The 26,938-nt window shown below is 46.8% G+C and overlaps 1 protein-coding gene across 2 annotated transcripts in view; it reads right to left on the bottom strand.

Annotated features, from left to right (window-relative positions):
* Positions 1–26,615, bottom strand: part of ZNF385B (zinc finger protein 385B) — a 1,180,505-nt gene extending 1,153,890 nt beyond the window's left edge. For both annotated transcript variants that reach the window (XM_078681482.1, XM_078681483.1), the window contains exon 1: positions 26,479–26,615. The gene's annotated coding sequence lies outside the window, so the exon portion shown is untranslated. The remainder of the gene's footprint in view (positions 1–26,478) is intronic.
* Positions 26,616–26,938: the final 323 nt, after the last annotated feature.

The following is a 26,938-nucleotide window of genomic DNA, read 5'->3' as shown; positions in this document are numbered from 1 at the left end:
ATGCCTCTCATGCGGATCCCAAAATCCGAGTGCAATGGAGTCGATTGGACTGCTTTTATAAGCAGTTATTTCGACCAGTTTTAGCTAAAAAAGAAACCTTGATGCATTTATAGATGGCATGTCTGCTTTGAATTACTAGTGAACGCTTTTTTCCCTTTTTTTTTCTTTTTACAAAGCGGCGCTTTCCTTTCAAGGTCGTTTCCTTTTCTCCTCTTCATTTCCAAAAGACAGCCCTTATCTTCGTCACCCGGCGCAGGCATATTCGATCTCGAAATTAAATGCAAAATGTCTTTGATAGACGGCAAAACTGCCTGCCAAGTCATGTGCGCTTTCTAACAAAAAGCTGCTAGTTCCTTGGATTCTAAGACACTGTGCACCGCATATAGTGGCCAGACGTCGTATTCTTATCCGTATCGTGCGAGTAACGCATTACTTTTATCTTTAAAGTCTACGTTTTCATAGGTCAGCTTCAGTTGAATTATCACTGATGATGTCACAGAAATAGACAAAGGGCACTCCATATTAATAGATGGAGAAAACCCACTCGAATAAAATCTGCAAGGATAAAGATTATAACTGGATCCTTATGTCTTCAAAGTGCAAAAGATGATCCCAGACATGGCTAATGTTAGCAGTGGCATTTGACAATAGAAACCCAAGGACAGCTTGTCCCCCAGGAGAAACCCAAGGACAGCTTGCCCCCCAAGAGGCACCCAAGGACAGTATGTCCCCCAATAGGCACCCAATGACAGCTTGTCCCCAATAGGCACCCAAGAACAGCTTGTCCCCCAATAGACACCCAAGGAAAGCTTGTCCCCCAATAGGCACCCCAGGACAGCTTGTCCCTAATAGGCACCCAAGGACAGCTTGTTCCCCAATAGGCACCCAAGGACAGCTTGTCCCCCAGTAGAAACCCAAGGACAGCTTGCCCCCCAATAGGCACCCAAGGACAGTATGTCCCCCAATAGGCACCCAAGGACAGCTTGTCCCCCAATAGACACCCAATAAAAGCTTGTCCCCCAATAGGCACCTCAGGAAAGCTTGTCCCCCAATAGGCACCCCAGGACAGCCTGTCCCTAATAGGCACCCAAGGACAGCTTGTCCCCCAATAGGCACCCAAGGACAGCTTGTCCCCCAATAGATACCCAAGGAAAGCTTGTCCCCCCATAGACACCTAAGGACAGCGTGTCCTCCTATAAGCACCCAAGGGCAGCTTGTCCCCCAATAGACACCCAAGGACAGCTTGTCCCTAATAGGCACCCAAGGACAGCTTGTCCCCCAATAGGCACCCAAGGACAGCTTGTCCCCCAATAGGCACCCAAGGACAGCTTGTCGGCCAATAGGCACCCAAGGACAGCTTGTCCCCAATAGGCATCCAAAGACAGCTTGTCCGCCAATAGGCACCCAAGGACAGCTTGTCCCCCAATAGAGACTCAAGGACAGCTTGTCCCCCCATAGACACCCAAGCACAGCGTGTCCCCCAATAGAAACCCGAGGACAGCTTGTCCCCCAATAGGCACCCAAGGACAGCTTGTCCCTAATAGGCACCCAGGGACAGCTTGTCCCTAATAGGCACCCAAGGACAGCTTGTCCCTAATAGGCACCCAAGGACAGCTTGTCCCCAATAGGCACCCAAGGACAGCTTGTCCCCCAATAGAGACTCAAGGACAGCTTGTCCCCCAATAGACGTCCAAGGACAGCTTGTCCCCCAATAGACGTCCAAGGACAGCTTGTCCCCCAATAGAAACCCAAGGACAGCTTGTCCCTAACTGGCACCCAAGGACAGCTTGTCCCCCAATAGGCACCCAAAGACAGCTTGTCCCCCAATAGAGACTCAAGGACAGCTTGTCCCCCAATAGACGTCCAAGGACAGCTTGTCCCCCAATAGACGTCCAAGGACAGCTTGTCCCCCAATAGAAACCCAAGGACAGCTTGTCCCCACTGCTCCCAACGCCACTGTCCTGGTTCTATGAAAACTGCAATACGATAACATCGTCCTAAATCCCTTTTATAAACGTAGGAGATATTTCAGAATAAGTAGGAATGCATCAAATAACAAGCATTGAAAATGCAATAGGTCTCGCAATAGAAGAGTTTGACCTTTTTCGTTTTGCAAATGGATGAGCGGCGTTGCGTGGATGAGTGGCGTTGCGTGGATGAGTGGCGTTGCGTGGATGAGTGGCGTTGCGTGGATGAGTGGCGTGTGTGAGTGGCGTTGCGTGTGTGAGTGGCGTTGCGTGTGTGAGTGCCGTTGCGTGTGTGAGTGGCGTTGCGTGTGTGAGTGGCGTTGCGTCGATGAGTGGCGTTGCGTCGATGAGTGGCGTTGCGTGTGTGAGTGGCGTTGCGTGTGTGAGTGGCGTTGCGTGTGTGAGTGGCGTTGCGTGTCTGAGTGGCGTTGCGTGTGTGAGTGGCGTTGTGTGTGTGAGTGGCGTTGCGTGTGTGAGTGGCGTTGCGTGTGTGAGTGGCGTTGCGTGTGTGAGTGGCGTTGCGTGGATGAGTGAGGTTGCGTGGATGAGTGGGGTTGGAATGCAATAGGTCTCGCATTAGAAAAGTTGTAGTTATTGGTCTAGTAAATGACATATATTATTTATTTGTTGGTTGTTAAAATTGCTAAATTGATGGCTTTGTCATTTACAATGCCAATAGTTATAACTTTCGCGAATGTGACACCTATAGCATTTGGAATCCAACATGTTTTGTATTTACGTGACTTATATGGCAGCTCTGGTCGTTATGCCACATCTCTAGAGAGCAGGAGAGTGCAGCAGGGGAGAGAAGCACAGTAATGCAATAGGTCTCGCATTAGGAAAGTTTGAGCTATTGGTATTGTAAAGGATTCAGAAAAGGGGGTGGTGATGAACAGAGTGTCTGAATTAAGCAGACCACTCTTACCCAGTCCAAAGATCAGGGCTTGATCCATCACCGTTATTTATCTCACTGCCCCATCCCAGCTCAGAACCTGGCTATATGCAAATTAGTCTGTCCCTGGCCCAGTGCATCATGGGAACAGGGCAGACCAAACTACCAAGCCAATTCTTCACCAGAAAGGAGACAAGCTACCGGGGACCGGTTTCTGGCATTTCAGCCTCTTCGGCCCGGCTTGCTTGAATCCTGATGGAGCAGTGAGAAAGGGACTCATGTCTGAGTATACCCTGCCACACCTATAGTGGCCAAAAACGATTCAGAAAAGGGGGTGGTGATGAACAGAGTGTCTGAATTAAGCAGACCACTCTTACCCAGTGCAAAGATCAGGGCTTGATCCATCACCGTTATTTATCTCACTGCCCCATCCCAGCTCAGAACCTGGCTATATGCAAATTAGTCTGTCCCTGGCCCAGTGCATCATGGGAACAGGGCAGACCAAACTACCAAGCCAATTCTTCACCAGAAAGGAGACAAGCTACCGGGGACCGGTTTCTGGCATTTCAGCCTCTTCGGCCCGGCTTGCTTGAATCCTGATGGAGCAGTGAGAAAGGGACTCATGTCTGAGTATACCCTGCCACACCTATAGTGGCCAAAAACGATTCAGAAAAGGGGGTGGTGATGAACAGAGTGTCTGAATTAAGCAGACCACTCTTACCCAGTCCAAAGATCAGGGCTTGATCCATCACCGTTATTTATCTCACTGCCCCATCCCAGCTCAGAACCTGGCTATATGCAAATTAGTCTGTCCCTGGCCCAGTGCATCATGGGAACAGGGCAGACCAAACTACCAAGCCAATTCTTCACCAGAAAGGAGACAAGCTACCGGGGACCGGTTTCTGGCATTTCAGCCTCTTCGGCCCGGCTTGCTTGAATCCTGATGGAGCAGTGAGAAAAGGACTCATGTCTGAGTATACCCTGCCACACCTATAGTGGCCAAAAACGATTCAGAAAAGGGGGTGGTGATGAACAGAGTGTCTGAATTAAGCAGACCACTCTTACCCAGTCCAAAGATCAGGGCTTGATCCATCACCGTTATTTATCTCACTGCCCCATCCCAGCTCAGAACCTGGCTATATGCAAATTAGTCTGTCCCTGGCCCAGTGCATCATGGGAACAGGGCAGACCAAACTACCAAGCCAATTCTTCACCAGAAAGGAGACAAGCTACCGGGGACCGGTTTCTGGCATTTCAGCCTCTTCGGCCCGGCTTGCTTGAATCCGGATGGAGCAGTGAGAAAGGGACTCATGTCTGAGTATACCCTGCCACACCTATAGTGGCCAAAAAAGATTCAGAAAAGGGGGTGGTGATGAACAGAGTGTCTGAATTAAGCAGACCACTCTTACCCAGTCCAAAGATCAGGGCTTGATCCATCACCGTTATTTATCTCACTGCCCCATCCCAGCTCAGAACCTGGCTATATGCAAATTAGTCTGTCCCTGGCCCAGTGCATCATGGGAACAGGGCAGACCAAACTACCAAGCCAATTCTTCACCAGAAAGGAGACAAGCTACCGGGGACCGGTTTCTGGCATTTCAGCCTCTTCGGCCCGGCTTGCTTGAATCCTGATGGAGCAGTGAGAAAGGGACTCATGTCTGAGTATACCCTGCCACACCTATAGTGGCCAAAAACGATTCAGAAAAGGGGGTGGTGATAAACAGAGTGTCTGAATTAAGCAGACCACTCTTACCCAGTCCAAAGATCAGGGCTTGATCCATCACCGTTATTTATCTCACTGCCCCATCCCAGCTCAGAACCTGGCTATATGCAAATTAGTCTGTCCCTGGCCCAGTGCATCATGGGAACAGGGCAGACCAAACTACCAAGCCAATTCTTCACCAGAAAGGAGACAAGCTACCGGGGACCGGTTTCTGGCATTTCAGCCTCTTCGGCCCGGCTTGCTTGAATCCTGATGGAGCAGTGAGAAAGGGACTCATGTCTGAGTATACCCTGCCACACCTATAGTGGCCAAAAACGATTCAGAAAAGGGGGTGGTGATGAACAGAGTGTCTGAATTAAGCAGACCACTCTTACCCAGTCCAAAGATCAGGGCTTGATCCATCACCGTTATTTATCTCACTGCCCCATCCCAGCTCAGAACCTGGCTATATGCAAATTAGTCTGTCCCTGGCCCAGTGCATCATGGGAACAGGGCAGACCAAACTACCAAGCCAATTCTTCACCAGAAAGGAGACAAGCTACCGGGGACCGGTTTCTGGCATTTCAGCCTCTTCGGCCCGGTTTGCTTGAATCCTGATGGAGCAGTGAGAAAGGGACTCATGTCTGAGTATACCCTGCCACACCTATAGTGGCCAAAAACGATTCAGAAAAGGGGGGGTGATGAACAGAGTGTCTGAATTAAGCAGACCACTCTTACCCAGTCCAAAGATCAGGGCTTGATCCATCACCGTTATTTATCTCACTGCCCCATCCCAGCTCAGAACCTGGCTATATGCAAATTAGTCTGTCCCTGGCCCAGTGCATCATGGGAACAGGGCAGACCAAACTACCAAGCCAATTCTTCACCAGAAAGGAGACAAGCTACCGGGGACCGGTTTCTGGCATTTCAGCCTCTTCGGCCCGGCTTGCTTGAATCCTGATGGAGCAGTGAGAAAGGGACTCATGTCTGAGTATACCCTGCCACACCTATAGTGGCCAAAAACGATTCAGAAAAGGGGGTGGTGATGAACAGAGTGTCTGAATTAAGCAGACCACTCTTACCCAGTCCAAAGATCAGGGCTTGATCCATCACCGTTATTTATCTCACTGCCCCATCCCAGCTCAGAACCTGGCTATATGCAAATTAGTCTGTCCCTGGCCCAGTGCCCAGTATAAGAATTGGCTTGGTAGTTTGGTTTGCCCTGTTCCCATCATGCACTGGGACAGGAACAGACTAATTTGCATATAGCCAAGTTCTGAGCTGGGATGGTGCAGTGAGCTAAAAAAACGGTGATGGATCAAGCCCTGATCTTTGGACTGGGTAAGAGTGGTCTGCTTAATTCAGGCACTCTGTTCATCACCACCCCTTTTTCTGAATCATTTTGTCCACCATAAGCGTGGAAGGGTATACTCAGATGTGAGTCCCTTGCTCATTGCACCATCAGGATTCAAGCAAGCCGGGCCGACGAGGCTGAAATGCCAGAAACCGGTCCCCGGTAGCTTGTTTCCTTCCCAGTATAAGAATTGGCTTGGTAGTTTGGTTTGCCCTGTTCCCATCATGCACTGGGACAGGAACAGACTAATTTGCATATAGCCAAGTTCTGAGCTGGGATGGTGCAGTGAGCTAAAAAACGGTGATGGATCAAGCCCTGATCTTTGGACTGGGTAAGAGTGGTCTGCTTAATTCAGGCACTCTGTTCATCACCACCCCTTTTTCTGAATCATTTTGTCCACCATAAGCGTGGAAGGGTATACTCAGATGTGAGTCCCTTGCTCATTGCACCATCAGGATTCAAGCAAGCCGGGCTGACGAGGCTGAAATGCCAGAAACCGGTCCCCGGTAGCTTGTTTCCTTCCCAGTATAAGAATTGGCTTGGTAGTTTGGTTTGCCCTGTTCCCATCATGCACTGGGACAGGAACAGACTAATTTGCATATAGCCAAGTTCTGAGCTGGGATGGTGCAGTGAGCTAAAAAACGGTGATGAATCAAGCCCTGATCTTTGGACTGGGTAAGAGTGGTCTGCTTAATTCAGGCACTCTGTTCATCACCACCCCTTTTTCTGAATCATTGGTATTGTAAAGGACACATTTTTTATGTATGTGCTTGTTTTGAAAATAGCGTAATTAATAGCTTTGTTTTTAACAATGCCAATAGTTTTATCTTCCGCAAATGTGACACCTATTGTAACACAATATGTGTTGTGAGGGTGAGTGAGGGTGAGGGTGAGGTGTTGAGGGTGAGGTGTTGAGGGTGAGTGAGGGTAAGGTGTTGAGGGTGAGTGAGGGTGAGGAGTTGAGGGTGAGTGTGAGGGTGAGTGAGGGTGAGGGTGAGGTGTTGAGTGTGAGGCGTTGAGGGTGAGTGAGGGCGAGGGTGAGTGAGGGTGAGGGTGAGGGGTTGAGGGTGAGTGAGGGTGAGGTGTTGAGGGTGAGTGAGGGTGAGGATGAGGGTGAGTGAGGGTGAGGGTGAGGCGTTGAGGGTGAGTGATGGTGAGGGTGAGGATGAGTGAGGGTGAGGGTGAGGGTGAAGGATTGAGGGTTATTGAGGGTGAGGGTGAGTGATGGTGAGGGTGAGTGAGGGTTTGAGGGTGAGTGAGGGTGAGTGAGTTTGATGGTGAGTGAGGAGTTGAGGGTGAGGAGTTGAGGGTGAGTGAGGGTGAGTGAGAGTGAGTGAGGGGTTGAGGGTGAGGTGTTGAGGGTGAGTGAGGGTGAGGTGTTGAGGGTGAGTGAGGGTGAGTGAGGGTGAGGGTGAGGGTGAGTGAGGGTGAGGTGTTGAGGGTGAGTGAAGGTAAGGGTGAGTGAGGGTGAGTGAGGGTGAGGGTGAGTGAGGGTGAGGGTGAGTGAGGGTGAGGATGAGGGTGAGGGTGAGTGAGGGTGAGGAGTTGAGGGTGAGTGAGGGTGAGGGTGATGAGGGTGAGGGGTTGAGGGTGAGTGAGGGTGAGGCATTGAGGGTGAGTGAGGGTGGGGGTGTGGGTGAGTTAGGGTGAGGGGTTGAGGGTGAGTGAGGGTGAGGGTGAGTGAGGGTGAGGGTGAGGAGTTTAGGGTGTGGTGTTGAGGGTGAGTGAGGGTGAGGGTGAGTGAGGGTGAGGGGTTGAGGGTGAGTGAGCGTTGCGTGTGTGAGTGGCGTTGCGTGTGTGAGTGGGGTTGCGTGGATGAGTTGCGTGTGTGAGTGGCGTTGCGTGTGTGAGTGGCATTGCGTGTGTGAGTGGCATTGGGTGTGTGACTGTGCTGCCTGTGGCGAGTGCAAACTACAATCAATTGGCACAGATTAAAATAATATTTTTAAAACATGAGTTTATTATGCCGGTTTCAAAACAACTAGTAGTTTCACTTAACCTGCATTAACAGTAGCACTTGGAATATAGGTATTTAAACTCTTTGATGTCGCACATACGGCATTGAGTTGGGAGATCAACAGCTGAGCTGTACATTTTCAGTTTTGCGTGTAATTGTGTTATATCTAGGGAGACGGACGGACGTGAAAGTGATCGGGGGAGGAGGGGGGTGGGGAGCACGTGAGTGGTGTATGTATGTGCCTAAGCGAGGTGCTTGGGAGAGCGAGGCTGTCCAGAAGGGAGGGGGAAAAGGGAGGGGTTATGGCAAGCAGGGGGCCTGATTATGGCCACAGCTTGAAGTCTTTGAAGTCTCCGCATGCTGGCAAATGGTGATGAGGCAGAGAGTCTTTGATTCAGAGTTGTACTTCTGGATTGCTTTACTTAGGGAGGAGCCAGACAAGCATGAGGGCCTTTGAAAGTCGGTAGTATAGACGGTATGTGAATGGCGACTTTGGGTGATGTTATCATACATGGTTCATGGCCCTGCACTGCAGAGCCGGCATAGCGGAAACGCTTTATTATTTACTGTCAACGAGAACTGAAGGCGAGGGTGCTAGGCAAAATGCAAATCTGGCGGGCGAGACAGTGCAGTGGGCCGAAGATGGGGGGTTGGGTAGTGTGGGGTAAACAAGAGCCACCCAGCAGCACGTGAGCGGGAGGCACCACTTGTAGGGGGTGGATGTGAAGAGGACTCGTCCCTGTGCACGCGAATGTGAAAGCAGCGGCCGCATCAAAAGTGTGCAAATTTAAAATACAAACTGCAACGAAGTAGAGCCTCAAAAAGAACCCGCTGTAGACTTACTGCAATTTGAGAGATGCTGTCGCGTGAAGGGACAAACTGAGTGTGTTACTGCAGTAGAAAGTGAAGAAAGGCAAACCAAGATGAAAAAAAAGTTAAAACAAGAATAAGACCAAAAGAGACAAGACGGAGGGAAGGCAGAGAAGGGGAGGGGGGAGGAGAAATGCGACACGGCGGGCAGGGGAGGGGGCGGAGCGGGGAGAGGGTGTGAAAGCAGCAGGGGCCTGGAGTGCGGCTGAGGGAACTGAAGAAATGCGACACGGCAGGCAGGGGAGGGGCGGAGCGGGGGTGTGGGAGGAGTGCGCCTGAGGGAAAATACATGCAAGGCAGGCGGCTGGGGGCATAGCGGAAACGCTTTATTATTTACTGTCAACGAGAACTGAAGGCGAGGGTGCTAGGCAAAATGCTAATCTGGCGGGCGAGACAGTGCAGTGGCCCGAAGATGGGGGGTTGGGTAGTGTGGGGTAAACAAGAGCCACCCAGCAGCACGTGAGCGGGAGGCACCACTTGTAGGGGGTGGATGTGAAGAGGACTCGTCCCTGTGCACGCGAAAGTGAAAGCAGCGGACGCATCAAAAGTGTGCAAATTTAAAATACAAACTGCAACGAAGTAGAGCATCAAAAAGAACCCGCTGTAGACTTACTGCAATTTGAGAGATGCTGTCGCGTGAAGGGACAAACTGAGTGTGTTACTGCAGTAGAAAGTGAAGAAAGGCAAACCAAGATGAAAAAAAAGTTAAAACAAGAATAAGACCAAAAGAGACAAGATGGAGGGAAGGCAGAGAAGGGGAGGGGGGAGGAGAAATGCGACACGGCGGGCAGGGGAGGGGGGGGAGCGGGGAGAGGGCGTGAAAGCAGCAGGGGCCTGGAGTGCGGCTGAGGGAACTGAAGAAATGCGACACGGCAAGCAGGGGAGGGGGCGGAGCGGGGGTGTGGGAGGAGTGCGCCTGAGGGAAAATACATGCAAGGCAGGCGGCTGGGGGCATGTGCACGCGCTTTTAAGCTCAATGCGCATGCGCATTGAGCTTGAATTTCACGGGCACTGCAAGGAATCGCCACGATTCCTTGCAAGTTGGTTAAAGACTGTTTAAGCCCCCATAGTCTCGCAAGCTCGATGCGCATGCGCATCGACAGGCGAGACCTAAAAACCAGTGCGGCACAGCCAGCAGCAGACACATCTGTGTTTGAATGAGATTAAATGCAACAACAATTTAAAATGTGCTCATTTGACCATAGCACGTCTGAAATAGCGTGGCTGTCCCAGTTCACAGCTCTATGCATATTTAAATTGATTTGTGATTTCCTAGCCATCCCATGCCGGTTGTGTGCCTCTTCAGGTGGCATAATGTGAATGAAAGGACCTAACTGTATAGAGGAATGTTGGACAGTGTTAAATTAGAAATAAGGGCAATTAGCTATCGTACAAGGTTCAGTGTTGTCCCAACACCTAGTACATTGGGGATCTGGTCCATATAAGAATGCAGTGTTCGTTCCTATCTAGAGGGAGTCCTGGGACCATCACAGCATTGGTCTGTATACTTCCGACCCCCAGTGTTCTACCCTCTTTTTACAGCTGTATTTGAAGAACAAGCTTTTTCCATCTTCTGCTGACCCCAGATTTCATGTGTGTCTATATTGTTACCACCATCCCACTAAATAGGTGAGCCAATCAGAACAAGCAGGCTTTGTGAGTCAGGTGCAACATATAGGGGCATATTTGCAAGTCCCTATCGCCACCAGAACGTCACTTTTAAAAACATTGTAGTGGCGATACGGGATTCGCCTTATTTACAGGGCAGCGTTAAGTCACTTACGGTGGCTTAACACTGCCTTGTGAATAAGGCACTCTTTCATGCTATACTTAGCGTGAAAGGGGAGGGCAATGGGTGTTGCTGTGGGTGCTCCACCGCAACACCGATTGATTTAGAGTCGGCCCCATATTTACAAGGGCAGCCTAAATAAGGGGCAGCTGCAAAATTAAGACCAGGAAATACCTGGTCTTACCCTGGCGAAACGAGGAGAAATATTTATTTTCTCCTCATTTGTGCTGTTTCCATGTGTGCTGCGTCATGCAGCACACATGGAAACAGCAAAACGCCATTGACTGTTTATGTGCAAGAAGGTGTTCCATCCTGCTAATAAACATTTCTTTTAATGACGTTTTGCAACTTCTATGTGTGCTGCATTCAACAGCACACATAGAAGTTTCAAATCGCCATTTCAGATTGTTTATGTGCAGGAAGGGTAACCTTAGCGCCAGCGCAAGGGGAAAAGCAGGGTTGGACTATATTCTTGCAAAAATGGTGCAGCACTGCGTTTCTAAAGTGACTGAGCGTGTTGTTAGCCTTCTTGGCTTAACAACACGCTTCACCACTTTGATTGTAAATATGCCCCTGAGAATGTTACTCGCAATCCCACTGAGAACAGGTGTAAAGATGTCAAGGTGGGAGATTTTAAGGCTGTTCACAACTCTGGTTCTTTAGCTTTGGGCATGTGGCGATTGTTTCAAGAATTCTTTCAGGAGGTTTCAGAATATACTATCACAGAAGCACCATTGCACATGCTAGATCTACAGTGATCAGTATTGATCACTGGCTACTCCCTACATCCCGGGAAGGAAGCTGCGCTCCCAAACCGCAGCAAATTTTGTGGCTCCCAGGTTCAGACTGGCGAGAATGGGAGGGAGATCCTTCTCCGTCCTAGGGCCCACTCTCTGGAATACACTCCCCCCTCACATTCGCAAAGAAGAAAACTATGCCAGATTTAAGAAGAACATAAAGACCTGGCTTTTCCAGAAATAACCCTACTGATCAAGTTCATCCAATACTCCTGTTCAGTGACTTGTCATCGGCGCCGGGAAACCCTTTTTGGGTAGCTGTGCGCCATATAAGTGTAAAAAAAATAAAAATAAAAAAATAACATGGGCACAACTTTACGTAGTGTATACACATTGAATTGAGTCTCTGTCAACATCGTATTCAAATGCGAGGACATGAACCCATACCACAACCAAGTACCCCACTTCATCTACCTGGGGCATAAGATTACCCAGCATCTTGTGCCGTCAATAAGGCAAACTATCTCCAAAAAGTTAGTCAGGGTTGGTATGGAAAAGTTCCCTGCTTGGAGATGGACATTTAACCATACCCTGGGTGCCCCAGCTGCAAGGATATCTGGATCGCTGGTATTGATTTTTGGTCATGGGAAAACACAGTTCATGGGTGGGCACCATGATCTAAGCCATTCGCAAGATGATGAGGTCTTGTGAAATAAGAAGCAGCACACCAAGCTCAGTTGTCACCTTTCACAAATTAGGCTGTCTAGACCCTGACACGCCCCCCCATGCTTAAGGAGGTGGGCACAAGGACTTTTGAGCTGTAGTCCAGTGCATCTGGGCTCTTTAGGGCTGTATCCCATGCCCCCTGTATGCCAGGATGGCACTAGGAGCGCTTGGGCAATCGCTCATATCTGATGAGTCCCTGTGACTGGAGGAGTGACTCGGAACGAAGGTCAGAAGCTATCCAGCAGCATTTCCGCTGATGCACCAACTTACTGGCAAGAACCAGAAAGAAAAAGAAGACACCGCACCTGGAAGCTATTGCCGCCTGAGACTGCCTCAACTAGCAGTTTTCAACCACAGGAGGACATGGTGTGAGTGGCTCATTGCCAGAGGAAGGGAAGACACATCACAGCTCCCAAACTCCTCTGAAGTCTGTGGTTGGGTAAGACTGGACCAGGGCCACAGCCTTGCACCAGCTCTGCCAATTAGCATCCGTAGAGCTTGGACCTTATGAAGGCCAAAGACAGACTTTGAGGTGCATTGTTAGTGGGGCAGCAAGTTTAGGGTCACATTCAAATATCCAACAGAGACATGTTGGTTATCCTGTAAGAGTAGGGGGGAGATGACCCACAGTGGGTAACACGACTCAGATCGGCGCTAGCCTTGAGAGACATTCTGTGTGACTTATTTAGTGTGCTGGGTTTAGATGCAGAATAAATACAGTTTTTCTTACCAAAAGAAAGTATTGAATTGAACAATATGTTTGTGGTCACTGTATTTGGCATTTTGAGCCTATGCATACCTTGCACCTACTCCCCCTGAAGAGGCGTGGACTGCTCGACCTACCCTGCCACTGAGAGTCAAATACTGAAGCGGTAGTACTTGGCCCAGTTACTCAGGGCCGATAGTAAGTCAGGCATCTGACAGCAGGAGTAAAAGGGGGCAACCCTCCCTGTTGGGTCCAGTAACATCTACTTGCTTAGTGGCCCTCTGAAAAGGGTTCTGACAGTTAAGAAACACTTTTTCACATTTTAGGCATACATAACTCTACATTACCCATTCCCGAAAATGGAGTGATGGGTTTTTAGGGTGGTTTAAAGATCCATTCTCCGACAGCAGCGGTCGGCAGTAGGAGTTCCAGCAGGGCGGTAACGTGGGGAGGGGTAGGGGCAGGGTGGGGAGGTAGTAATGTATGGATTACGGAGTTTAACAGGTAAGTAAACATATAAATAAATAAAACTAATTTCGTTGCGCGCACTGCATCACCAAATGTGATGCAGTGCGCGCAACGAAATTCGGTTTCATTTATTTATATGTTTACTTACCTGTTTAACTCCGTAATCCATACCAGGGCCGGACTGGCTACCGGGCAGTTGTGTGTGCTGCAGAGCTGGGGCCTGATTTCGTTGATAGGGACCTGCGCGTGAAAAACGAAATTCGTTTTGCTTTTTTTATTTCAATGCGCACGCAGGTCCCCATCAACGAAATAGGCCCCCACCACAGAGAAATTAGCCCCCAGCTCGCAGCACACACAACTGCCCGGTAGCCAGTCCGGCCCTGATCCATACATTACTACCCCCCACCTGCCCCTCCCCCTCCCCACGTCACCACCCTGCAGGAACTCCTACTGCCGACCACGGCTGTTCTCTGAGTGGAGCAGGATTTGTGTATTGTCTGCTTCGATTAGAAAGATCAGGAAATATTACTCAATAGATTTAACCCGCAGACACAAGACCCATGGGGAGATTACTGAGCCTTGTGAAATGTACAGAAATGTTATCAATCTGCTGAGCTGTGTGCCCTTTCCGATTCCTATTGAATGGGTTGCTTGCTTACCACAATGGTTGCTGGCTTGACGCAGTCTTCAAAATGTGGGGCATTATCCTTTAGGAATATTCTAACCACATGTTTGAGATTTTAAACCAAATCAGTGCCCTTTATAGTTTTTCCTGGATGCACGTAGCATGTGTACATTCATGATGTGCTGGTGGCCAATAGCCGGTTGGCTTGACCATGCCATATAACTAGGGCTGAGCGGTAAATTCCATTCCGCTTGCGGAATTTGGGTAATTTCACGTTCCGCGGAGAACGTGAAATTGCCCAAAATTCTGCATTCCGCGACTTCGCGAATTTTTTTGCCTCCATAGTGTAAGACAACTGGGGGAGGGTCCCCGCACTACTAAGCAGGCCAGGAATCTGGGAATCCTGCTGGACAGCAACCTTTCTTCTGAAGAACATGTAAAATCACTGTCTAGCTCCTTCTTTGGCATTTTGAAAATGTTAAGGAAAGTTTTTCTCTGGATTCCTGTGGAGGCAAGAAAAACTCTCATTCAGGCGTTAATCGTGAGAAGGCTGGAGTACGGAAATTCCCTACTAGTCGGGCCAGAGAAGATCTGTTCTCTAGGCTACAGGTACTGCAGAATACTGCAGCCAGAATGGTTTTGAATAAACCGAGACGTACTCCATCTCGTCCTCTGCTGCAGTCTCTGCATTGGTTACCCGTGAAGAAGAGAGCAGTCTTTAAACTTTTGATCTTGGTGTTTGTTTATTTATTTATTTATTTATTTATAAAACTTCTATAGCGCACAAATACCTTTCGGTGTCTCGGCGCTGGAAAGTACAGATCACAGATTGCAGAGGGTTTCCATAAAGAAAAGTTTACTGATTAAAAAGCCAAGTTTTAAGGCGCTTTCTGAAAGTTAGCAGTGAAGGACTAAGTTTGATGAAGGGAGGAAGCAGGTTCCATAGTTTTGAAGCAGCAACTACAAAACGTTTATCTCCCCATGTTGCTTTTTTTGTGCGTGGGATTTGGAGCTGTTGGGCTGCGGAAGAACGTAATGTTCGACTAGGGTTATATACAATAATTGCTTTTTTGAGGAATTCCGGTCCAGTATTGTTCAATGCCTTGTATATAATACACAAGGCCTTAAACTTTGTACGGCTTCTAACCGGCAGCCAGTGCAGTTGACGAATAATGGGAGAGATGGATGAGTACTTAGGTGTGCCGGTTAGGATCCTTGCAGCAGCATTTTGAACAAGCTGTAACTTGTTCAGAACTTGCTCCTGCGCGTTCAACAGTAAGCCATTGCAGTAGTCCACCTTGGATAATACCAGAGTGGACATTAAGGTCTTTTCTGCATTTGGGGGAAGAAATGGAAGCAGTTTTGATCTTGGTGTTTAAGGCTGGGCAGCGCCTGGGTCCGGCTTACCTAAAAAAGAAGGTAAGAGCATATGTGCCGGGACGTCAATTAAGATCTAGCAACCAAAACCTGTTGGCCCCGTGCAAAATCAAGAAAGTGAGAATGGGTGGGCGGGCTTTTTCCTATCTAGCCCCCTTCCACTGGAATAGGCTACCGGAATCACTTCGTGGTTGCACCTCCCTGGCACACTTCAAAAAGAGTCTAAAGACCTGGATGTTTTAGCTTTCCTTGTCCGTCCATGGGCTTGCTTTTCTGTATTGCCGGGCGCCGAGAGATCCCCTTGGGGATGATTCGCTGCGCTATACAAATGTCAATAATAATAATAACTGCAATACTTGCTGTCTCAAACGGTGTTTCTCCTATCCAACCTTTATCAAGTGAGGCCCATCCTACTTGCTTTCGGAAAATTACCAAAAGTCAGCATCTTCTCTCAAGCATTCAAACCATCCCCCCTTGATCTACAGATCTTGTTCAACCAATGGATCCATTATAAAATGCCACCTAACCCTTCCCAAACTACTTCCAACGGATCCATTGGTGCTTCCTCATCTTATCACCACAGCAGTGCCCACTTGCCCTCTTACAGACTTCCACAAAAGAGCAAGATCTCTGTCTCACTGCCTCCTACAGCCAGAATATCATCTCGCGGGCATAACTATTTACCAGTCAGTATCTACATGTAAAAGCCAAATGATGGTGCATGCTCGAAAGCTTCTGGTGGATGGTGACTCCATTCAGTTAGTATATAAGCAGGGGAAAAGCTAACATTAGTGCAGCGGGAGCAGTGGCATCATGGCGGTGTGAGTAAGGGCTCCACAGCAAGCCAGTGGTGGCCGTCTTTTACTATTCCAGGAGGTTGCAGTTTTCCTGGCTTGTCTGGCTGCTATACTAACCCACAGTAGATAAGGCAATATGAAACACATAGAAAATTAATGGAAAGTATATTTATACTTGCGTATTTTGGATTTCTGATTAATGACGTATCTATGTCAAAGAATTACAATAAATTATTGCTGTCTTCCTGAGAAGCAAATAGGGGACAAAATGTGGATGCTACAAAACAGTATCATGTTGTTAAACCCCCCCCCTAATTTAAATTGTGTTGATATAGGGGAGTGATTTTCTCATCCTATCGCTAGGCCTAGATATAAAGGTAGGTTTCATGGCATACGTTAACAGACACTGGTGGGTAGAGGTTTGTATGCTGAAGGCCCTGACAACATCTTTGGGGGTCTCAAAACAGCTAGAACAGGAAAGATTGTTTTAACGAGGTCCTGTCAGCGGAAGGAGGTTTCCTTTCCCTAGAATCAAGACAGGCACCACAGGCACACAACATACGAGAACCTCCGCTGAGCACCAGGCAGGGAAACCGAGTTTGAATCCAATTATCGTGCCCTTGAACAAGTCACTCCCTCTGTGCATTTCTTACCTTGTTTTTTACGAAACCGCCAATGTGACTCGGGGCCTGGCACAGAAATAGACGGCGCCTCCGTTCACCGAGGAACTGCTACGCTCTGTTTGCACAGTGGTCAGGAAAACATTTTCCTGAAAAATACTTTTCAAACCTCGGCCCGTGCTTCTTCGTGCAAACACACACAGGCGACTTTTCCCAAATAGAAAAAAACATAACATATTTCCTTTGAAACCATCTGAAGAATTGTTGAGGTGCATGTCACAGTACAATAATTCTTATTTTATCTCAGCAAATTGTTTACAAAATTGAAATTTATGTTCGCCTGAAACTATTTTATGCAAAATCATGGCAAAATACGTAAAATCAATGATTAACCAATCTTTGATTTAGCATACGCCCCCGCAGCCATGAGCTTTCTGCCAAAGATATATATTTGTGGAAAAAGCAGACAAGCAACTGTTAAACGATGCACATCTTATTTTATTATCTTGTCGGGTGGTCTGTTTACTTTTCCCTGGTTACTTGGATATAATTGACAGACAAACAACAATGTAACACCAAGAAATCAAAACATGATTTGAATCGTTTGACAGCACCCAACGGGCAATCTATTAACGCAGACATATTCTACACAAAAGCACTTCTGAAGAAGGGAAGAAGTAAGAACACTTTAGTGAGTTTGCTGGATAGGCGAAGCAAACAGTAAAACGGTGCTAGGCACACACACCAGGCACCTCAAGAGCACAGACCACAGTAAAGGAAACTATATCCTTGGCAATGATGTATTTATGAATGTTATCAAACTCATAAATACACCTAATGCGAAGAATAGAGGGGAAAAAGCAAAATGGTCAATCGTAGAAAATACTCACTAGAAAAAGAACAGAAACGTATGCTCGTCTTTAGTCAAATCCCACAAGAGGGATTAGATTTAGTATACCTTCTTGCATAAATAAAGATTCTGCATGTAACGTAGGTAGCCTACCACCTGGGAGAGCGCAGAAGTGTGCCATATCTTAGTAAATATGGCACATTTCTGTTTTCCCTTTCATGCAACGCAGTGCTGCAAGTTAATATGCTGCATTACATTATGTGAAGGAAAAGTAAATCTGGCCCAAGGGACTATGAAAGAGTTGAAGAGTCTCTGTTTTATTAATTTCCAGAGTACAACCATCTTTCCTTCATCCTAATGTCTTGACACACCCTTTCTCTGTGCAGGGGAGAGATGTGTTGGTTCTGTCCATGAGGGTTGCTGACTCCCACCTCCAATCAGGCAAGGCATGTGCACGACTGACTACTCGCCAGTGAGTGTTCTACTGAGTGAAAAATGCTAGCAGTGGGTTGGGATCTTAGGTGTTGCGGTGGATGAGAAGTAATGTGACGGAATGTGCATGGGTTCTGGTGCAAGTATTTTAGGACAGGTAAAAGAGATATATTAGCCATACACATTATATTAACTCAAGCAGCTATCTAGTGCCTGAGTTCTGTGTAAAGTATGTAGGTAGTTTTGGTAAGGCCGTTGGCAGTGTGTTGATTGCATGCGAGTGCATTGCTCAGGAGTTTTTAGGTCTCGCTTACGCAGCGCGCAAGCGCTGCTTTAGAGCGACCTCTTGGAATCTCTCAGTACTTTTTGGGAAACTAGTGCATGTACTGCACTGTTTCCAATGAGTATTCGTGCATGTACAGCATTTACCTTGCGGGAGCTAGCAGCGGCGCCATCTGTTTGCAATTATCGCGCCTGCTGCTGCTCGCTCCCACAAGGTAAATGCTGTACATTGACTTGCGGCCGCGCTCCACTGAAACCTCATTATTAGTACTGGGAAGGAAAACAAGACCATCGCTTTAACTTTCGTGGCGGCGGGCTGTGCTTGTCTTTTTTGCTTTTTTTCTGCTTTCAATTGGTGCCTGCTGTACTTTTATCTCAGACCAGCAGGGGCGCAGCTATCAGCCTTGCGGTGGCACCAGGCTTTCAGAGGCCCACAGCAACCCAAAAGCCGTTTTATACAACCAACCCAGGATTTGGGGACCAATTTCTCTTGCTTACATTAGCCCATGGACGTACAGCAGACCTTTAAAAGTTGAAGAATTAGTAAAGCTACCCTGAACGCTTTACTCGAGTGTAGGATGGGAGATTACAAGTTAGCCCCAACCCCAGAAAGAGCGCGCCCTGCCTCTCAGGCACTGATCCGGCGACAGTGCGAATTCGAGGAGAGACACTAAAGCGCACTCTTCGGCAAAAACGGCAAGCAATTTCCACTCTATCAATCGGCCATGGGCGCCGGACGTGCGCGCCTTCTGTCAGGGAATGACATACTAGCTCGTGTCGCAGTTTCAGGGAGCACAAGGGATGTTATCTGACATGACTTCCTCTTGTTCAATAGGCAACGTAAGAATGGTCTTTTTCCCCCTTTTTTATATTTTGCTGAAAAGTAGCACACTTCAGCCTAAAATATCTTCTTCTCAATTGCGTTATACTCGACATGCACACTAGCATGCAAAAGTTCAGCGAAGGGTTATAGAGTAGTTCAGAAATGCAATGGCGCTCTACAGGTAGTGGTAGGGTGTTAGTTCATGGAATGTCATTGGTTGGTGCTGCTTGATCTGAGCTAACCCTTGTCTCAGAGAAAGGAGGGAGAGAGGATCTCAACCCTCTGTATACATTACAACAATGTCAAACGCACACAACATGTATCAATTGATTGATTTAGTTTCGTAATCAGTCAGTGTAAATATAAGATCCGACTCCGGTGTTCATAACATCTTGGGTGTTTTATTCATCCAGTATGGAACTTTGTTTTACAACATAACCAGCCAATGGAGACCTATTAGTTATGCCAATGTTTGTTATTCTGTTGTGCTGGCCACATAGTGCTCTGAAGTATGCAGTGGAGCATTTTGCATCTCTGAGTCTTGGTGCTGGGTTTGTGAATTAAGTGTTTAGTGCTGTTGAATAGTAATACTTTGTATTTAATGTGGCCCTTGGCACTAAGTCCAATGCATGACAGCCTGGCGTTGTTATCTATTGTATTTTACACAGTGCTGCATTTCATGTATTTGAGTTAGTTATAACTGCTAGGCAATATCCAATTTAATCAATGACTTAACGTGCTAGTATCCTCTAAGCTTGCAGACCACTAGCCATAAGGACTCACTTCTCAAGATCATGAACCACAATCAAATTTTATTCCAACTAAGCACTCTGCTTCGAGTAAATTACACCATGATTTCTAATGTGCCCCAGCACCTTGGGAACAGTAGAAAATACGACACAAAAGTGCATACTACAACATTACTTAAATATATTAAAGGAATAGGCTGAGCGGAATTAGGCGACAATGTAGATGCTGAGTAATCTGTTTTTTGTAGTTGTGTTGGTAGGACAACACATTGCCATCTGAATGTCCTTTGGCAAAATGCTAGTTACATGTGGTGCTGTCATGTACAATGTGGTCTGTTAAATTTGCCAACATTAGGTGTTGAATGTGGGTTTTGTAGATTCACGTTAGTTAAGAGTAAGGGCTCAGCCAGATAATGCAATACCTTCTTTATGCACTTACCCAGTATATGCATTTTGGTATTTTGTGCAGTGTTAGAGTTTTAAAAATTACGCAATATTGCTTTTTTTTGCTTTTTCTTTTTCATTTTGTTTCCTGTGTACAGTCCAAACCCAATCAGTAATCCATTTGGGATTACTTCTCCTAGTACTTAATCCATGTATTGGGGTTATCTTCTAGTACTGAAAGGATGTTGATACTATTGGCACTACTTCCAGCATGCCCCCATCAAACAAGGACAAACTTGTGCAACTTACGAATCTTCTTAATTTGAGTGTAAATTTGATAACTAGAAATATGGAAGAAAGAAAGTGCGTTCTCACAAATTTAACCATGTCGAAAGAATCACTGCTTTTTATGTGTTCATTTTATTGCATTGCATATCCTTGAACCCTCCTATAAAGCTCCCATATCTATGGTCATTATTTTAAGCCATGTCTGCTATGTCTGTGCATTGTATGCGTAAAAATACATTATGTGCAAGGAAAGGCTTTTGTTTGCAAGCATTGACCATGTGTGAATTGCAATTAATATATGGAGATTTTCATTATGAACTACAGTATGGCAGACTCACTCCTAGGAAACGCTTTGTGCTTCAGACCGTAACCTCTTGAGTAAGAAAATGAGCCGTGTTTTAGTTGCAAATGAAATATGGCGTTGGGCTCAGGGAGAAGGTGCAGGAGCATTTCTGGACAGTAAAACTGACGATGATGCATCTGAAGAAGATTGTTCTATTGTACAATGGCAAACATGCAAAGAAGCATGCAACTGGTTCCCAGTGACTGGCGTGCTGTTTACATGCCTCAAAGACGTTTCGACATCTCTAACAACAGAACTAAGTCTTCACTAACTCGCCAAGCTGAAAATAATTACATTTCATGTAGCATGAGAAATTATATATACAGAATTAGTTTTAAAAAATACCAAATTTATTTAAACAATGCAGCCCCAAAGATTGGATAGTCAACGTACATGTGTTGATAATATATCACGAGCATCTTTTTAAATTGGAAACAAATGGTAGTCCTTGATAAGGCAGTCGATGTATCATTGTTTTAGCCAGACTGCATAATTTACAGTAAACGGATTTAATGCTGATGGACTCTGTTACTGAGTGGATACGTTTAGTTCACAAGTGTTACATCTGTTTTGAGTACTGCTGACAAATATCCTACATTCTTTACACTCTTTCACTAAAAGTTTAAATGCATAAAGAAAAAGACTAACATTTCTGTATGTTTTGAAATTACCCTCTGGTACATCAATCATGTACAAAAGGGATAAGGGATATGGTCTGGCATGTTGGACAGGATTGTTCCTGATTTGCATATGGTTGCTCCATATCTGGAGTGGCACAGTGGACAAAAAAACAATTAACTAGAATGTGACCCGAGTGATTGCTAATGACTCAGGGCCTGAATTAGATGTTGGCGGAAATGGTCCTGCTGTAGCTTTTTCGGCGGTCTTCGCCCATCAACTTGGCGGTCCGTCCGCTGTATTTAAATGTTGGCAAGTCAATAGACAAAAGACCGCCAGAGTCCCACTGACTCAGGCAGGAATTCTGAACCGTGTTGATGCCGGTATAGGCAGAAGAAGCTGTTGGCGGAACTCCAGCCCAGATTCCCGCCATCTCGATTATCAATCAATCAGGTGTTTGTTAAGCGCGACTACTCCCCAACAAGGGTCACTCTCAAGGTGCTAGGGGGCCGGGGGGAGGGGGAGAGGATTATGATATGCCTTACTGCCATTGCAACTGACTGAGGCAGGAATCCCTCCTAATCCTAGTTTGCAGAATTAAAAGAAATAAAGTAAAAGCATACCCTTTTTTCTGCTTTCCATTTCCGTTTCCTTCCCCATGGTCCAAGTCCCTCCTTTGCTGGACCAACTACACTACAACACCAAACAACTCTGTTGTCGCTGAGATCTATGGAACCTACTTGTACAAGTGTCCTATGTATCGTGTATTGACTATTGCTGTTGCCTCGTGTACTTCTGCATTGCTCTTACATGCAACATTTTTCTTATGTGTAATGAAGAAGTGTTAATATTCCTACTCATCAAGACAAAATGAACACACCGGTTGTTGTTGCGGTGGTTGTGGGGGTTGTGCTTGTGGTGCCTGTGGGTGTGCATTCAATAGCGTGTGTATGTTGTTTGTCTGACATGCAATATGTACCAAAAAAGGGAATAACACATTACCTACATATGCATTATGACAGATTCACCACATATATGTCTAGTAAGATAATGATGAGTAGTACATACCTGTCTCCACACCACCATGGCTTCATTCCATCAGGACACAGCCGCCAACACACCACCAGCACAACGGGAACATCTAAATCTGATTGGCGGAAACCCGCTGGCATGACGGTGACATAGTACTGTTAGCCAGGGAAGACCGCTGCCGTTTAAGTCTCAAATCTATTGCTGTAAAACCTAAATACGGCGGCCGGATCGCCGTCAGCTTGAAGGAATAATTGGGACCAGCGCCATGGCAGAAAAACAGCAGTCCCACCAAGATCTAAATCAGGCCTTAAGACTTTTGCCAGCATTTCACCTATCATCTTTTGTTACTGTATATAAATCATGAAAACTATTAAAAAATACATCAGGATAAAATGATGTTCATTCAGATGCCAAAACACTGGCCCGATCACCTGGTAACCTAGGTGGCAGGTCTATGATCAGGGCTTTAAGTGGGCCGGGTCCTGACGGTGCTCAGCACCAGCAGTTCTTAAAAGTAGGTGCTGAGACGGGTCCTTATCGGGCTCCCCATTTTTACCTTCAGTGTGGAGGAAAAAAAAGCTTTGATCTACAATAGTACCATCCATCACTGTTTTTGATGTAACTTCAAAAAGAAACATTTTTTTGTTTCAGATAGCGCAAACTTGGAGCAAACATGGCACCATATACATTACACAATGACATATTCATCTTTTGAAATACAGAATGTTGAGCCGACATGAGGCCCGAACCTGCTTAATCAGCTCAAAAGTCGGCTGCTCAAGCCTTACGCCACAACCTCGCCCCCGGAAGCATTTTCATTATTATATACAGCGAAGTCATAGTTGTTGCTTTTTTATCTTATGCAATTTGCAACCATTGACAAAAGCCAGTAGCCCTGGCTTGTTGTAGGTGTTATGTTACTTATTGTGTTGTATAGCTGGATGAATTGACAGACGCAGGAAAATACCAGTGGGCAGCATGCTATGCAAAGTACAGATTTAAAGCTTGTGTTTTAAGCCACACCCTTAATTACATCTGCTACGCCCCTATGAGAGACCCCGCCCCCCCCCCAAGTTTCTTCATCCCACTTAAAGCCCTGTCTATGATGCTATATGAACGTCATCTCCGCAAGTCTTTCTCATCCTATGCTTAATGCCTGGGTTGCCTCACAGGAATTGGAAATTGGAAAGGCCTCAGCACAACTAGACCTGGACTTCTTGAACCGAATGCACTGCCCTTCTTTCTGGGGCTCACATGTGTAATTTTCATCTGAGTCTGACATCATAAAGGGAGAAAGGAAGCCATCCTCTGGTAAGATGAATTGCCTTCTCCAGCTGTGCATCAGACACATGGCACGCCTCCAGATTTCTGCTGTAATAACAAGGAAAGGGCCTCATGCAACATTATTTAGTGGGAAAACACGAGATCATTAAGGTTGCTCCAAAGAATATCTTCTGATAGGGGATTGTCATTGAAAACCGCTGCTATAAATAGTGTGGTATGCTACTCCATTGAAAACAATGCCGCATATTCAGTATAACTAGCAAGGCAGGGAGATGCAGGCCACAAGAACGGCAAGCCGCATACAGCCAGAGTTAAATTACATGCTCAAAGATCGCCAAGATACTGGATTTCAAATTACATGTCACTAGTTGGGGTTACAGTGGTAGGTCAACATGTGCATTAACTTTCTTTCAAGTTGAAGCAAGCTTTAGTTTTTTTTTATCATAGTACGATTGGTTGCATGCATTTCTTTCCTTGTACCTTAACACTGTGAACCCCACTGGGACTTTTTGCCAGTACTGCAGTTTTCCTTGCTAACCTATATGCTATACAATTAACGCTTGCGCTAAAGGCAGTCAACCGATGGAAAGCGGGGCAGCCCCTTGGCAGGCCACGGGCGCCCACGCGCTGCTTGATTCAGGACCCGGCGCGTGAGCGTGCGTGCGACGCCAGGACGCGTCCCTCGCGCCACCGTCACGCGCGCACCAGGAAACATAGCACATTCGAAATAAGAGAAACACCTTGAGAGAACACCTCAGCAGGCAGAGGCAGAAACATCTGAGAAGCGCCGCTCCTCTCGATACTATTCTGGCGCCTTCGCACCAGCCTTTCCAAATTTAGACACTGTGTTAAACTCGTTTAAGCAAACACATTATTCAAAATGCAGTAGCTTTTTCGTTCATTTCGTTGGATTAATAGCATTTAAAGTATGTTATGAGCGTGGTTTCAATATATGATTTTTGCTGAACAGCAATTGAATTTACCCTCAGTTGGAGCGCCTACGAAAGAAGCCTTCAGATGGATCGCGCGAGTAAATCCGCCTTAGCACTAACCAAATGCGCTTCCGGAGGAGCCGCAGTTCACGACCCCTGTCTCCACTTGCGGCTGCCGCTTCAATCCACTTATTATAAATGAATGATAAGACGGAATCCTCCCAGGAAAGCCTGCTTACAAGCCACTTCCGGTGGAAGCTTGTTTGCCTATTCGGTTTCTTTACTCGTATTACCTACCCCTTTATTGCCCTCTCCCGATTGAAGTGATTTGAAACATTAGCAAGGAGGTCTAAGCGCTATTGAAACATAAATAAATGAATAAATATACATTTTACAATGTAACACGCTCATGGGTTTAATGAGGGCCCTTCAGACTTTGGCCTGTTCGGGAAGGGGCGTTCCTGCTCCACCCTGGGCCTTTGCATATATATCTTATTTGCATTTTATGTTAGATGTTTACTATAGTCCAGGCCCAACTCAAAGGAGCAACAATAATACTACAGTGTAAGCATCTCCTACAAGAGGTGCTGTACTCAGAACATTATTGGTGGAGGAGCCCTTTGGAGAGAAGACCATGGATTAATTATATGACGTATCGAGAGCGTCGGTGACATGTATCTGGGACAGCAGACCAAAGGGTTTAAACACTGTTATACAACTGCACATATTGTAATCTAGCGTACATGTACATTATTACACCTGCCCCTGATTAAAAATATTTTGAGTCTGCCTGAAGTCATGTTTGTTGACGGATGCACGTGTAACACACTACATACACTACACAACATACAACCAGTAGCATGATATTTCTGCACAGTCTCGTCCCACTGAAAGAACAGGAGGGCTGGGGAAGTAATAGTCACATGTCGTGCCCCGATTGTCTTCAGTTCAACCGATTTTTCGGCCAACTCGTCTCTTGAAAGAAGCCAGCGCTAGAAAACCATTGCTGATCAGTGATGTGTACTCCTTATGGTGCACGTCCAGACTTTAAGCGTAACTGACAACTTAAAAAAGAAAACGGTTCCATCTTCAAGTTAGAGCTGGCTGGCCAGTAATCACCCACCTGGAGTGTGCACTTCACCTCACAAGCACTGCCTAATAATAGTGTGGAGGGGAGTGCATATTTCAGGAACTACAAGTAGACAACACTGTGCTGGCATTGTACATTGTACACCACCTACCGAAAATAAAAACTAAAACGTCTTCTTTAAAAACACATTGAGCAGGAAAAAGAAACAGCCAGACATCGTTCTATCCCATTTATCCGCGAAGGGCAAATCAAATGCCTGTGTACTGATAGTCCGCCCTGTGTCACATGCGTGGCTTTGAAATCTCTCCCTGGCAGTGTTGGCATTTCAAGCGTGGGCGCTGTCCGTGCCCCGGTTTCCCAGTACCACTTGGCAGCCAGGACTAGCGACACTTTCGAACTGCTTTGAACTATAGCCCGGGAGGTCCTCGGAAGGTCGAAGTTTCAAGTGACATTTCTAAGAGTGGACGTACAACTGCAACCGGCAACTACCAATCACAACCTCAAACCGACTGATGAAGTATTATGCAAATGAGCCATCCCTGTCAGTCAGGCTTTCCCGGGACCTTTCTGGGTTATCTGTAATAAACATCTCGTGCTGTCACGTACAAGCAGCTGGAACCCAAATTACACAGCACAGCATAGGCACAGCAAACCAAACATAGCATAGCAAACAGCATAAACTGCAACGACACTTTATATATGCTTTGCAGTGCCCAGATAGATGCACAAGCCGCTGGGCACTTGCATGAACGTCTTTAAAGAGTAACCCTTCTTGGGTGCTCACCTGCTGGAGAGGACGGGCCTGTGGGTTAGACACATCCAATCTGAGAGGTGACGGGATCCATGTATTCGCGAGACACCCACATCCAAGGCTGGGGAGTTGTAGCTGAGCGGCCGCACCGGCTGCTGCCTCACACCGCGGGAGCTGGGAGCTTTCTGCTCTCACCGAGTTTCTCGCTCAGTGCATCGCGCTGGAGGCAGCTTCTCTTAAAGCGACAGTAGCTGTGCACGCAGGCTCACGGCGGGTACAGGGCCAGGGACACTGAGCGTGATCGGACGAGGCAGCATTAAAAAACAAACACATTGAACGTCGTGTTCGGTAAGCACTTGGAATGTTGTGTGATAATTAATTTCCATACCGGAATGCACACAATTTAAACTATCTTCCATCCAAAAACTAATGTTAGCAAGCGAAGGGATTACTGTGGTGAAGTTGTCTTTACGTCTCCCTGTGTGTTCGGTGC

This window comes from Lissotriton helveticus, chromosome 3_1 (genome assembly GCF_964261635.1).
Source record: "Lissotriton helveticus chromosome 3_1, aLisHel1.1, whole genome shotgun sequence".
In the NCBI taxonomy this organism is placed as follows: domain Eukaryota; kingdom Metazoa; phylum Chordata; class Amphibia; order Caudata; family Salamandridae; genus Lissotriton; species Lissotriton helveticus.
Note: the sequence above shows the minus strand (reverse complement) of the source record. Positions and strands in the feature narration are given on the sequence as shown.